This window comes from Capra hircus, chromosome 8 (assembly GCF_001704415.2).
Source record: "Capra hircus breed San Clemente chromosome 8, ASM170441v1, whole genome shotgun sequence".
In the NCBI taxonomy this organism is placed as follows: Eukaryota; Metazoa; Chordata; class Mammalia; order Artiodactyla; family Bovidae; genus Capra; species Capra hircus.
The window spans coordinates 110,345,566-110,351,203 of record NC_030815.1 but is presented as its reverse complement, the minus strand read 5'-3'; positions in this window follow the sequence as shown (position 1 = coordinate 110,351,203).

The window sequence follows — 5,638 nt, the reverse complement described above, 5'->3', positions numbered from 1 at the left end:
CCCCTCCAAGCAGGGTGACTAACGGCTCCCACGGATACCCAGGTCCTAATTCCCGGAACCTGTGCATATTGCCTTTTCATGGGAAAAGGGATTTTGTAGACGAGATTCAATTAGGAGTCTTTTTTATTTCTTTGTATTTATTTATTTGGCTATACCATGTTTAGCTGGGGCATGTGGAATCTAGTTCCCTGACCTTGAATTGAACCTGGACCCCTTGTGTTGGGAGCATGGAGTCTTAGCCACTGGGCCACCTGGGAAGTTCCCTAAATTAGGAATCCTGAGATAGGGAGGGTATCCTGGACTATCCAGGTAAACCCTAACCACCTCACAAGTGTCCCTTTTATAAGGGACATAAAAGGGGAGGCAGAAGCTGACTCTACTGTGGAGGACACAGCCATGTGAACACTGAGCAGAGTTCTAAAGATGCTGCATTGCTGGCCTCGAAGACGGAGGGAGGAGCCCGGGCACAGGGCGAATGAGGCTCTAGAAGAAGACCAAGGAGAAACAGGTTCTCTCCTGGAGCCTCCAGAGCAAGCGCAGCCCTGCCAGTCACCTTGGTTACAGCTAATGAGGCTTCGGACCTCTGGAGTCATTTGTGTTGTTTTAAGCCACCCAGTTGGTGGTCATTTGTTACCATGGCAATTGGAAACTAATGTGCCCTCCAAACGAGCCGTGCAGTTTTTGCAGTCCCATCAACCTGTAGGGCATGTGCTTTTCTTAAGAATGAGGAAAAATTTCCCAGAAGCCCCGGAGAGGACATCTTCATATCTCATTGGCCAGAATTGAGTCACATGGTCTTCTCTAAACCAATCACTGGCAAGAATAAGCAGACTTCCTCACATGGCTTAGCCCTGAGCCTGTATACATTCTCTCACCACTCTCGCAGCTGCCTGATCCTGACCACATCAGCGTTCTGCCCTCAAGGAAGGAGAAGAGCATAGCTTTGGGTTAACTACCAATGGTGCCTATCTCAAAAATTATTTGCAGAAAAAGAAAAACCCTCAGCTCAATATATATTTTATAAAAATTAAAAGCCCTTAGGCTAAACTTTCTGAGGGGCCATCGGTTGCAGCCTCCCAGGCCAAGGCTTTCCCATGTCCATCTGGCTGTGCCCTTTTCTCTCTTTTTCCACAGGAATTAGTGCCTAGCTGAGGTCTATTTGTGAGTCACCAAGGTTAAATAAGGCCCCATGAACACACTGGCCCGCCTTCCAGAAAAATGTCCCACTTGCAATACAGACTCAAGGCCTATTAAGGGAATGTTTTCTGTTCTCTATCTGTTTTGAGTTTTCTCTGACACATTATCCTAGAATGTCAGGTCCCTTAAAGGTGATAATAATAATAATAATATATGATAGCAATAGTATTTATTATTATTGTGGTAATTGCAACAGCTATCATCTATTGAGCACTTATTATATTCCAAGCACTTTGTATTTATTATCGCATTTAGTCCTCAAGTCTTCCTGATGAAGTAGATATTATTACCATCTCCATCTAATAGATTTTGCAACGCAGGAAAAGAGAAAATGAGTTAGCCAAGATACGTGATGACACCAGGGTTCAAACTGAGATCTGTGAAGATTCCAGAGTTTTTGCTCTCAAACCTCATGAAGTCCAAAGCCTTCTTTCTAAGGGTGGGAGACAATAACTCGGGGTGGGGGGCGGAGGAGACAGGGGCACTAGGAGGTGTAAGCGCCCTGCTCAGGCCACGTGTGCAGTGAGTGGGCAAGGGAATGGCTGCTCCTTTAGTGTAGCCAGTAGCTCACAGAGCTTTTCTCTCTCTTCTAGAAGAATCAAATATTACAAATCAGGGCCTCCATGGTGGCTCGGTGGTAAAGAATCCACCTGCCAATGCAAGAGACATGGGTTCAATCCCTGGTCCGGGAAGATCCCACACGCCACAGAGCAACTCAACCCTGGTGCCACAACTATTGAGCCTGAGATCTAGAGCCCATGAGATGCAGCTACTGAGCCCACAGGCCACAACTGCTGAAGCCCGCGTGCCAAGAGCCCACGCTCCTGAGAGCGTTAACTTAGGTTCCCAAGGCCCTTCAAGGAGGAGGTGAGCTCCGGACCCCTTCAAGGAGGAGGCGGGCTCCGGGCCCCTTCAAGGAGGAGGTGAACTTTCTTTTGCTTTAGGCACATAGGCCTCATAGGCCACAGTATCTCTTGCTCAAGGACATGCTTTTTTTTTTTTTTTTTAGCTCAGAACGTATGTTATGGGAGAAGGTCTGGGTGAAACCTCCACAGCCTTGAGCTTTGGGTTAACTGGTTCCTTCTGGCTAGCCTCATGCTGATGTCTCCCCAGGATGTATGTTAGAGGACAGGCTCTGGGCAATATTTTCACAGCCTTGAGGTGTTTTTTTCTATTCTCAGCAGCTAGCAGACAAGTATATAATACTCTGCTTACACTAGGGAGGCGTATAATCTTTCTACCCCCTTCTGAGGTCTGTGTCAGAAGCTTTTTCTGCCACCATCACTTTAATAGAATTTATACTGCACAAAGCTCTGGGTGAAGGAGCCTGCCTTTAGTCCCGGAGTTAAATCTCCTTCAGAGACCACAAATCCAGTGGAACACCGTAAGCTTTCGTCTATTATCTTGGGGGCTCGTCTGAGACCCCAAAACAAGGTGTAAGCTATCACTCTACAGTAAGGGAAACCATCACAATAAGAACCCCGTGAACTGCGGCGAAGAGTCACCCTGCCTGCGGAGCACAAGCCAGCGCGCGCAGCAAGACCCAGCGCTGCCACGAATAAACAAATCATTCAGGAAAGCTTAGAAAGTTGTTTACAAATTGACTTTTAATTGGTTTAATAAGATCAAATGTGTTTGTCTTTTTGGCAAAATGAAAATAGTGAAATAGAGACTTTCTCATTGTGATTTTGTCACATTTATTTGGCTTCATTGGGGGATTTAAAAAATTGTAGTTACAACATGAAGCCTGCCTTACAGCTTATAAAGCACTTTCAAATAATTTCTGTCACATGATCCTTGCAACAGTTCTTGAAGCAGGAAGATATGCTTATCCCACTTCACAGATGGAGAGACTAAGTCTCCTAAAGAGTACATTGTTTGCCCAAGGTCTCACAAACCAGTAAGTGACAGGCAGAATCAAGCCCTGGACCCTGTCCCTTGCAAGGAAACTTGCTGGCTGTGAAGGCTTGCTGTCCAAGGACTAGGACTTTTCCTGTGAATTTTAGACTCAGATTTTCAGGTTTAAATGTCACGTCCGGCGTTGTTCATCTTTTATGCCTCCAAAGCAAATCCGAGGGGTTTTGTTTTATTTTTCGCTGTGCTGGTGATAGAGACAGAGTAAAGGGACAAAGTAAGTGATCAAATAATTAATCCCACTAAAGGATTGTAAGTAGGAAAATATGGGAAACGCCTGGAAGTTAATGGTTATTCAAGAAAGCAGGTTTGCATAACCACAAAACCAAGCAGGCCTGCTCAGCAACAAGGTCATGCAACGTCAGACACGCCCCAAAGCAATAAAACAGTGATGCCAGGAGACCCACAACCGGCCGGGTGAGCTCCGTAAGTTAACGACCCCTAGGACATACCCTGCACACACACACACACACACACACCAGTAATTTGTGGACCTAGCTTGGCCATCTAGAGACAAGAAAACTTTCCTGCTCAATCAGCCTAGAGGAGGAAATGATGGTGGAGCCTGACGTCTTCTTGAGAAAGAGAAGGAAGTTCCTTTCTCTTCCTCTCTTTTCGTTTGGCTTTAAAACAGTAGCCTAATAAGGTCTCAGGGTGCAGCGTGTCTCGCCCGCCCACCTGTAAACCTCACAAGCGTACTATTTCACTAATTTACTTCTTATGTATTACTCTGTCTATCACTGAATTCTTTTCTACGCTGAGACAGAAAGGACTGTGGTACCGGAGCTCTTCAGCGCGCTCCTGAAATGACCCGGAGGCCCCCTAAAATGACACCAAATGGTTTCACTGGGTCTTTGTCGCTGCACTGGGGCTTTCCCTAGTGTGGTGAGCGGGGTCTACTTTCTTGGTTCTGTGTGTGTCTTACTGTGGTGGCGTCTCTTGTGGAGCATGGGCTGTAGGCAAGCGGGTTTCAGGAGTTGTGCACAGGCTTAACTGTTCCGAGGCATGTGGGATTTTCCAGGACGGGGGATTGAACTTGTGTTCCTTGCATTTGCAGTCAGAGTCTTAACCACTGGACCCCCAGGGACGTCTCCGATGTTTTTTCTTAGTAAAGAAAAAGCATTTTCTTAAGCTTTGCAGTTTCGCTGAGTTGACTCCTTTATAGATCGCCTTGGTCGATCATTTGGACGCTGCCTCCGGCTCTGTTATGCTTTCCCTTTAGTTGATTTATGATCCGTTAATTTTTTTCCAGTTAGTGATAACCTTCCTGTTGCTTCCAAGAGCTCTTCAGTGGATTCTCTTCCGTTTCCAAGGCAGAATTATACTGTCTGCAAATATTTTTAAAAAATAAAACCTGCTCTCCTGATCCACCGTGAGCGCTTCTTTTACCACATGACAAGCCATTTTTCCACAACTCTGCATTTTCCAGATGACTAAATGTCTTCTTTAAGTGCCAAAATATTTAGAAATATAACTGTCTGAGCTGAAAATCGTCCTCAGATGAATTACAATGTGTAGCAAACAGTTTGTGGTTTTGCCTGCAAAACACATTCCTCTCCCGTCTTTCCTAGCAGCCCCTTCCCTGTTTCTTTTGAGTATCTGCCTCTCTCCTCAATCCCCATGAGGTCCCAGCAAGACTGTCTGTCCCATTCACAACCCCCTAGCTCCACCACAGGCTGACCCAACTGACTCTTCCAAGAATTCGTGTCTTGAGAGAAGGGATACTTGGCTGGTAGGATGCTGGAGTTGAGCCCTGCAGAAGGCAGACCCCGCGATGTCCATGAGGTTTTGCCTGGGGCTGCTCTGACCGCTGATTCTGCCCAGACTTTCTCTACCAAAGCCTCCTTAAGTGCTCCTTTGATGCCAGAAGCTACTCAATATCCTTCCAATGCATTCTCTTTGTTTGTTTAGGTTTGCTTTTGTTGCGAAAGATACAGAATATTGTCAGTGCCCAAGAGTTGGTTGCAGATGGTCTGTCTTTTTCTTGGAATTCCTTTGCTTTGGTCTCTTGGGTCCGGTTCGCTGCATGTGGGCCTTCTCTCTGCGCTGCAGTGTCCAGCTGCGGCGCTCAGGTGTCTCATTGCAGTGGCTTCTCTTGTTGAAGGGCGCAGGCTCTAGGCGTGCAGACTTAGTAGTTGTGGTGCTCAAGCTCAGTCGTTGAGGCACTTGGGCTCTAGCGCACAGGCTAAGTACTGCGGTTCATGGGCTCAGTTGCTCCGAGCCATGCGACATCCTCCCCAAGCAGGGACTGAACCCCAGTCTCCTGTATTGGCAGGCGGATTCCCAACTACTGGACCGCTAGGGAAGTCCCAGTCTATCTTGTCACGGATTAATTGTGCCTTCCCACCGAAAAAGATATGTTGGAGTCTTAACCCCTAATACTTCTGAATGTTTACCTTATTTGGAAATAAGATCTTCACAGAGATAATTAAGTTAAAATGAGGTCATTAGGGTGAGCGCTAGTCCAATATGATCAGTGTCCTTAAAAAGAAGAAATTTGGTCACAGAGACACCCAGCCAAAGGGAA